The sequence below is a fragment of the Emys orbicularis genome, chromosome 18, assembly GCF_028017835.1.
Source record: "Emys orbicularis isolate rEmyOrb1 chromosome 18, rEmyOrb1.hap1, whole genome shotgun sequence".
Taxonomy (NCBI): domain Eukaryota; kingdom Metazoa; phylum Chordata; order Testudines; family Emydidae; genus Emys; species Emys orbicularis.
In genome coordinates this window covers 42,975-51,854 of record NC_088700.1, presented here as the reverse complement: position 1 = coordinate 51,854, position 8,880 = coordinate 42,975, and the positions used below count along the sequence as shown (strand labels likewise).

Genomic DNA, 8,880 nt, shown 5'->3' with positions numbered 1-8,880 from the left:
TCTATGCAAGGATTTTTTAGAGATGTGATTTTATAATCTTCACCAACTCACTAATGAAATATTTTTAAAGCAAATTTTAAACTAAGATCCTGTAGACTGACATGTCCTGAGTAAATATGACCGTCATGCACAACTGTTTTTGTCAGTACATTCAGAAACTGACAGTATATACCTGGGGGTTGGCAACTGCCTGTTCAGTGGCTTCATTACCCCTTGAATGGCTCTTTAACAATTTCAGTGTTGTGCTAATAGGTCTGGCAGGCTGGAGGCTTTTTCTCTTTTAACTACTAGATCCCCTTCCCAGGAAGACTCCGAGCCTGCAGGAAGGGTCAGAAAAGGGATAGGAAAACCAGAAGGGTGGACACTAAGACCCAGTGGGCGCCCCCAACCACTTGGCGCCCTAGGCGACCGCCTAGTTCGCCTAGTGGTTGCACCGGCCCTGCATATGACTAAGCCACTGATGCCTACTGAACTTATCCATAGACCAGCCCCATGGACTCTTTCTGTCCTCTCCTCTCATTTTGCCGTCTCCCTTCATAGGACAAGGGCAGGTGTGGTAGGTGTGCGTCCCCACAGGCTAGGTCTCGAGAGCCATGGAGAAGTAGGAGGGGACGAAAATCATGCAGGGCAGTGGGTGCGAGAGTGGAGCGGTGACTGTCGGTGTTAACTCGGTCTCTGTTCATTGAGGGGGGCAGATGTAGATAGGATGGAAGAGGGAGGCAGGGATGAGGGCAAGAGCTCTGTGTAATGACGGCTCCTGCTTGGCTTTTGCAGCTGCTCTTACAGAGGAATTGTTGTTCAGGAGCCCTAGCCAGAGGAGAAGCTGGCAGAAGTGGATCTGAGCAGCTTGGACATCCTTCTAAGCAGATATGAACAGTCCTCAGCTTTCTGCCTCCCTCATAACTACACTTCACGACTTTTAGCGGCACGGCTGAAGCCTAAGATAAATGCATGGTAGAGGCTGAGTACAGACGGCTGCTTCCCTTTAGGTGAGGCTTGGTTTCTCATAAAAGTTTTCCTCCTTGTTCTGGGTGTGGGAGGAGAATTTACCTATTTTGGGATTAGCTGTGGGATTACGACCAGGGGAAGAGACAATAGTCTCCTCTGCACAGTGACTCTCTTGGGTGCAGGTGCAACGGGCTGCTTAACATTAGAACGTAAGAATGGCAATACTGGGTCAGACCAAAGGTCCATCTAGCCCAGTATCCTGTCTTCCGACTGGCTAATACCAGGTGCTTCAGAGGGAATGAATAGAACAGGTAATCGTGAAGTGATCCATCCTGCGTCGCCCATTCCCAGCTTCTGGCAAACAGAGGATAAGGACACCATCCCTGCCCATCCTGACTAATAGCCATTGATGGACCTATTCTCCATGAATTGACCTAATCCTTTTTTGAACCCTATTATAGTCTTGGCTTTCACAGCATTCTCTGGCCAGCAATTCCAGAGGTTGAGTGTGTGTTGTGTGCTTTTTAATTGTATCTATAAAGGTGTAATGGGACAGGGAGAAGAAGAACATACACCGATGATAACTTTTGTTTTTCCCTCTTGTGTTCTGCTTAGTAGGATGGAGAAAGAAGTCAAGGGTAAGAGCCCACCCCCGTTGTGAGATGGAAGGCGCGCAAGAGCCATGAGACAGTGAGCATTGTTGATGCCAGGCTATGGCGATGCCATCTAGCTGGAAGCGGAGCAGCCGTCACTGTCAGTGAGCTAAGTGTCTGGTTTGGTGAGGAGTCTGGTCACGGCCCACATGGCTCCAGGCAGGGATGCGCCGTTAGCTTGGTCTGTGTTTGTAAGAAAAGGTTCCCGTCTAGCTGTGGCTACGAGGGAGACAAGGTCCCCGTTATCAGGGGCTGCTCATTTTGTCTGGCCAGGAGCGGTGTGTCCACCGCAGCGAAAGATTGCATCTAGGAGGATGACTCTAGCTGGTGAGTTTCTTGCCTTCCTTCCATGTTTCTCTCTCTCTTCTCTAGTGTGTTGTCTGACCCACTTTCTCGGTCTGTCCTTGTCTCTACTTGTTCGGTCTCCTTTCGTTGAACACGGGCAGGCGTGCTAGGTGTGCAGCCCCACTGGCTAGGTCTCGGAAGCCATGTAGAAGTGGGAGGGGACAAAAATCACGCGGGGCAGTGCGCGCGAGAGTGGAGCATCACTGTCAGTGTTGACGCAGTCTCTGTTCATCGAGTGGGGTCGATGTAGACGGGATGGGAGAGGGAGGCAGGGATGAGGGCAAGATTTTGCCCATCAATTGAGTTTTGTGGAGTGATGGCTCCTGCTTGGTTTATTTGTGGCGCTTGCAGAGGAACAGTCGAGCAGCAGCCGAAGGAAAAGCTGGCAGAGGTGGACCTGAGCAGCCTGGACATCCTTGTAAGCGGAGATTAACAGTCCTCCGCTTTCTGCCTTCCGCATAACTGACTGTGAGTAAGCTGTCAGTGCTTGGAATTCCTCATCTGTGCTCGCTCTAGTTTTCTTCACAGGCCGTGAGCTTCCTCACTGGGCACGGGGCTCTGTGGGATTGAGGCTGGGGAGGGGCCAGAGTCTGCTCTGCAGAGTGACTATGTCGGGTGCCGTTGCAAGGGGTGCTTTTTGGTTGTAATGCTAAAGGTGTAACGGGAAGAGGGTTGAGGGCGGATATGCTCAGTCCTCAAGTCTCTTCCTTCTCTATCACTGGGTGAGCTTCCCTGGTCATGCCACTCTAGGTATCCTCTCTGAAGCAGGCAATATTCAGTAGCGGACGTGAGCAGGGGTCTGAGAGTAGCCCTTGGCCTGTGTCTCCAGTCACCAAGTTGCACCACACACGTTATGTGGAGGGTCCAGGGCTCTGCACAGCACTCCGGGCTGACCTGCTCCAGCCTGGGCTCCTGGGTCCTAACCCTCGTGGTTACTGCTCCCCGAGGGCTCTGCTGGCCCTGGAGCCCGACCCCAACCCGAGCGGCTCTTAAGGTCTGTGAGCGGTCGAAGGGCGGCCGGGAACTGAGGAGCAGCCACAGCCCCGGGACCCCACCCAGCACAAGGACAAGAGTGGGGAGCGCTGTGGCTGCCTGCATCATTGCGCCACCTAGCGCAGCAGTCGCCCTACCCTGCCTGGCTCTGGCTTCTGGCCTCTGGGCTGGTGAAGGGCCGGAGCCTTTGAGGGGAGGAGGCGGAACTTGCACTTCAGTGAGGGGTGAGGCCTCGTGGTGGTGGTGGGGATGCAACTGCCACAATTTTCTGTCTACCCCACCTCAGCTCCCCCAATGAGGAAGGGGCTGGTGCTGCCCCTGCTGCCCACAGGCTGTCACTGCTCCTCCAGGGCAGATGCACGCTGCGCTTTTCCCCAACTGGCCACCGGGTGTCACCGCTGCTCCAGGAGAAACACAGTCTGTATGTTACCCTGCCTGGCCACCGGATGGCATTGATGGTCCAAGGCAGACAGCACAGGCATTACCCCGGCTGGCCACCGAGTATCACTGCAGCGCTGTGGGGGGGAAATGGTTTCTGCCATACCCTGAGTGGCCACGTAGTGTCTGTGTTGCTCGACGAGGGAAATTCTTTGTGCTTTGCCGCGAGTGGCCACCAAGTGTCACTGCTGCTGCCTGGGGGACATGCTCTGTGCATTGCCGTGATTGGCCACTGGGTGTCACTGTTGGTCCAGGGCAACTACATTCTGAGAAATACCCCAGGTGGCCTCTAAGATACATGTGTGGTAAAGGCTGAGTACAAACATCTGCTTCCCTTTAGGTGGGGCTCGGTTTGTAATAAAAGTTTTCCTCCTTGTTCTGGGTGCAGAGGGAGAATTTCCCTATCTTGGGAGCAGCTGATCTTCTTGGACAGGGAGGAGCATGTTCACCTGAGCAGAGGCCTGGAACCGGAAAGGTGAGTACAGGTGGTGAGTTTGTCCTTCTTCCTATGTGTCTCTCTTTGAGCTCTCATATGTTGGCCAACATACTCTCTCTCTCTCCCCTTGTCCTGTCTCCTTGCATAGAACATGGGCAATGGTGCATGCTCACAGGCTTGGTCTGGGGCGTCTGCAACCCAATGGGGCATTGGGAGGGGGAAGAGAAGCATGATGGTACTAGATCCTCCATTGGTAGTGGTGGGGGTGACTGTGGGAGTTGACTGTCACTGTTCATCAAGTGGGGCTGATGTACAGTGGATGGGAGAGGGAGGGCAGTATCTCGTACACCAGTAGAACTTTGGGCAGTGATGGCTCCTGCTTGGGTTATATGCTGTGTTTGCAGAGGAATCGCCCAGGAGCCCCAGCCGGAGGAGAAACTGGAAGAAGTGAACCTGAGCAGCCTGGACATCCTTGTAAGCAGAGATGAACAGTCCTCCGCTTTGTCTTCTCCATGACTGGCTGTGAGTGAACAATTATGGCACTCTATTGCTCATCCGTACCACTCTAGTTTTCTTCTACCATTCTCCTGCTGCTCTCTGGCCCTGCTGTATCACGGCACAGTGTCACTGTTGCTCCTTAAGGAAATGCTCTGTGCATTACCCCAGGTGTCCACCCAGTGCCACTGTTGCTCCATGGGGGAAATGCTTTGTGCATTACCTGGATTAGCCACCCAGTGTCACTGTTGCTTTATTTGGGAAATGCTCTGTGCAACTATACAGAGTGTCCACCCGGTGTCAATATTGCTCCATGAAGGAAATGCTCTGTGATTACCCGGGGTAGCCACGCAGTCTCCTTTTTGCTTCATGAGAGACATGTTCTGTGCAATTACACCGAGTGGCCACCTGGTGGCACTGTTACTGCCTAAGGGAAATGCTTTGTGCATTCCCCTGGCAGGCCACCTGGTGTCACTGTTGCTCCACGAGAGAAATGATCACTCAGTTTCTGTTCATCCAGTGGGGCTGATGTAGATGGGATGGGAGAGGGAGGCAGGGATGAGGGCAAGATTTCACACACCAATAGAGATTTGTGTAGTGATGGCTCATGCTTGGCTTTTGAAGCTGCGCTTGCAGAGGAATTGGCCAGGAGCCCCAGCCACAGAAGAAGCTGGCACAAGTGGACCTGAGCAACCTGGACATCCTTCTAAGCAGATATCTGGGAGGCGGAAACCTGAGGACTGTTCATAATTGGCTATGAGTAAGAGGTCAGTGCTTTGAATTCCTCATGTGTGCTCCCTCTAGTTTTCTTCACAGACCGTGTGCTTCCACGTTGGGTAGGGGCTCTGTGGTATCAAGGCTGCGGAGGGGCAAGAGTCTACTCTGCAGAGTGACTATGTCGGGTGCCGTTAAGGGGGCCAATACAGGGAGGAGAAAAGGGACAGAGACCTGAACCCTGATTACAGGGCAGTCACCCTTTCTTTAGTAAAATACTCCTCCTTTACACAATGGCGGGGGGAGGGGGAGTCCCCAATGTGAAAAGATCTGGAAATGAACAGGTAAGGGAGGGATCCTGCTGAGTGTCCCCTTTCCAATCAATCCTCCATCCCTCAGCGACACCCTTCCCGACTTACCTCCTACCCCACCAAGAAAATGACAACTTTATGCCCCCTACCTTTACCAGAAAAGACCCCTCTTACTTGTGACGCGGTCCTGTTAGTAGGGTTAGGTGCACCCACGTGCCGGCTCTGAATACCACCGCATCTACCTACAACATCTCAACATCCACACATTTCAGAAAGGACCGCCACATGAATCTCTTCGAACGTAGCCCGAGGAATCTCCTCTCTTTATCACCAAAGAGACACAAGGCCTGGAATTCGGACACAACTAACGGAGCTGTCCGAATCCCTACAGTTGACACTCATCAGTCCGACAGTGTTCTTTATTGTGCACAAGAAAACAAAGGGTGAAAGTTGTGGTTGGTTGAGCGGTGTAAATTGGGCAGGGCAAAAGGACTTGAGGAAGGATTAGACGGAAGTGAGGGTCTGAAAGGAGCCCCCCACCTCACCTGTTCATTTCCAGACTTTGTGACATTTGCTTGGTTGGGCCATTTCTTGGCTTTTTTGAGAAAAGGGGCGAATTATCCACGGCCTCCGCCATCCCCTTACAGCCGCCCCTTCGCCACACCATATTCCATCTGACCGGGATAGGTCCCAAGTAAGCTTTCACTTCAAATCTCAAAAAAGCCAAGTAGAAATCATTCTGTGGGAATTTACTGTGACTAAGAGAAACAGAAGTTCAACCCTTCTCAAGGGGTGTGTGGTCAGGGGGAGTCGCTCAGCCGCAGGCACAGAAAGGCTCCCCTAGCTTAAGCGTGAGAGGTATAAGACCTTACACCCTGGTTACAGGGCGGTCATTTTGCCGGGCTTGTCAAAGTGACCTGTGGCTTAATTTGCATGGCAAAGGAGACCGAAACCCTCCTTACAGGGTGGTCCTTAAGCCAGGGGCGTTCCAATGGGCCAGAGCGAAAAGCGCTGTAAAGGAGAGACCTCCCTTCCCTCAGAAGTGGGTGGTCTCGTTGCCCAGCGAGTGCCAACGGCCCAAGAGGAATTAGAAAGGGGAGACCTGCACCCTTCTGACAGGGAGAGGTCAACGGCACGGGGCATTTTAAAGGCTAGGTCCTAAGGAGCTCAAACCCAGAGAGACCTCAACCCTTTTTAAAGGGGGGTCGCTCAGCCTCAGCTATGGAAGGGACCCATAAAGCATTTTGGTTGGCAAGGAATGGACCTTGATCCTTGTTTACAGGGAGATCCTTTTACCGGGCACCTGAAGGGGGATTAAGCCTGTGCGGAGAAGTGTCGAACCCGAGCCCACGGTACAGGGGTGCGGTGTGTGCGGTGTGTGCAGCCTTTGTCCGTGGCTTTTTCTTCCCTTTTCCTGCAGTTTCTTTGGTGCTTGTGTCGTCTTGTCCATTTTGTCCTTTGAGTTGCTAGAAAGAGAGAGGTGAAGCGGGTTAGGTGTGGCTCAGTAGAGAGCACGTGTACAGTGTACATTCAGATTACATTGGCAAGGTACACGGCCCTGCCGGAAATGACCCCAATACCTACTTTTCGGCACCGATCTCTTTCAGAGCGCAGGAGAGCTTGCGGCAGAACGCGGGTCCAGGTGGATGCAGAGGACGCGGGCTTTGACTTGGCTGAGTGCGTGAGTGAGTGAGGAGGGCACGGGACAGCTAGTAGGACAAACCCTGAACCCTCTCAAGAGGCTGGTTTCTAGAACTACCTTCCAAATGGCAGTGTTACCTTGTGAAAGGCAGGGAAAGACCCACCCCCTAGTTAGAGGGAGCTCACTTTGGACCTTGGCGTGAAGAGGGCCAATGCAGAGAGGAGAAAAGGGAAAGCGACCTGAACCCTGATTACAGGGCAGTCACCCTTTCTTTAGTAAAATACTCCTCCTGTACACAATGGGGCAGGGGGGGAGTCCCCAATGTGAAAAGATCTGGAAATGAACAGGTAAGGGAGGGATCCTGCTGAGTGTCCCCTTTCCAATCAATCCTCCATCCCTCAGCGACACCCTTCCCGACTTACCTCCTACCCCACCAAGAAAATGACAACTTTGTGCCCCCTACCTTTACCAGAAAAGACCTCTCTTACTTGTAACGCGGTCCTGTTAGTAGGGTTAGGTGCACCCACGTGCCGGCTCTGAATACCACCGCATCTACCTACAACATCTCAACATCCACACATTTCAGAAAGGACCGCCACATGAATCTCTTCGAACGTAGCCCGAGGAATCTCCTCTCTTTATCACCAAAGAGACACAAGGCCTGGAATTCGGACACAACTAACGGAGCTGTCCGAATCCCTACAGTTGACACTCATCAGTCCGACAGTGTTCTTTATTGTGCACAGGAAAACAAAGGGTGAAAGTTGTGGTTGGTTGAGCGGTGTAAATAGGGCAGGGCAAAAGGACTAGAGGAAGGATTAGACGGAAGTGAGGGTCTGAAAGGAGCCCCCCACCTCAGCTGTTCATTTCCAGACTTTGTGACATTTGCTTGGTTGGGCCATTTCTTGTCTTTTTTGAGAAAAGGGGCGAATTTTCCACGGCCTCCGCCATCCCCTTACAGCCGCCCCTTCGCCACACCATATTCCATCTGACCGGGATAGGTCCCAAGTAAGCTTTCACTTCAAATCTCAAAAAAGCCAAGTAGAAATCATTCTGTGGGAATTTACTGTGACTAAGAGAAACAGAAGTTCAACCCTTCTCAAGGGGTGTGTGGTCAGGGGGATTCGCTCAGCCACAGGCACAGAAAGGCTCCCCTAGCTTAAGCGTGAGAGGTATAAGACCTTACACCCTGGTTACAGGGCGGTCATTTTGCCGGGCTTGTCAAAGTGACCTGTGGCTTAATTTGCATGGCAAAGGAGACCGAAACCCTCCTTACAGGGTGGTCCTTAAGCCAGGGGCGTTCCAATGGGCCAGAGCGAAAAGCGCTGTAAAGGAGAGACCTCCCTTCCCTCAGAAGTGGGTGGTCTCGTTGCCCAGCGAGTGCCAACGGCCCAAGAGGAATTAGAAAGGGGAGACCTGCACCCTTCTGACAGGGAGAGGTCAACGGCACGGGGCATTTTAAAGGCTAGGTCCTAAGGAGCTCAAACCCAGAGAGACCTCAACCCTTTTTAAAGGGGGGTCGCTCAGCCTCAGCTATGGAAGGGACCCATAAAGCATTTTGGTTGGCAAGGAATGGACCTTGATCCTTATTTACAGGGAGGTCCTTTTACCGGGCACCTGAAGGGGGATTAAGCCTGTGCGGAGAAGTGTCGAACCCGAGCCCACGGTACAGGGGTGCGGTGTGTGCGGTGTGTGCAGCCTTTGGCCGTGGCTTTTTCTTCCCTTTTCCTGCAGTTTCTTTGGTGCTTGTGTCGTCTTGTCCATTTTGTCCTTTGAGTTGCTAGAAAGAGAGAGGTGAAGCGGGTTAGGTGTGGCTCAGTAGAGAGCACGTGTACAGTGTACATTCAGATTACATTGGCAAGGTACACGGCCCTGCCGGAAATGACCCCAATACCTACTTTTCGG

The 8,880-nt window shown here is 52.5% G+C and overlaps 1 long non-coding RNA gene across 1 annotated transcript; it reads left to right on the top strand.

Moving 5' to 3' along the window:
* The first annotated feature begins 3,771 nt into the window (after positions 1–3,771).
* LOC135891171 (uncharacterized) lies at positions 3,772–5,014 on the top strand. Its single transcript, XR_010562257.1, has 3 exons — positions 3,772–3,852; positions 4,218–4,335; positions 4,933–5,014. It is a non-coding gene; the product is annotated as an uncharacterized LOC135891171 (long non-coding RNA).
* The last annotated feature ends 3,866 nt before the right edge of the window (positions 5,015–8,880 follow it).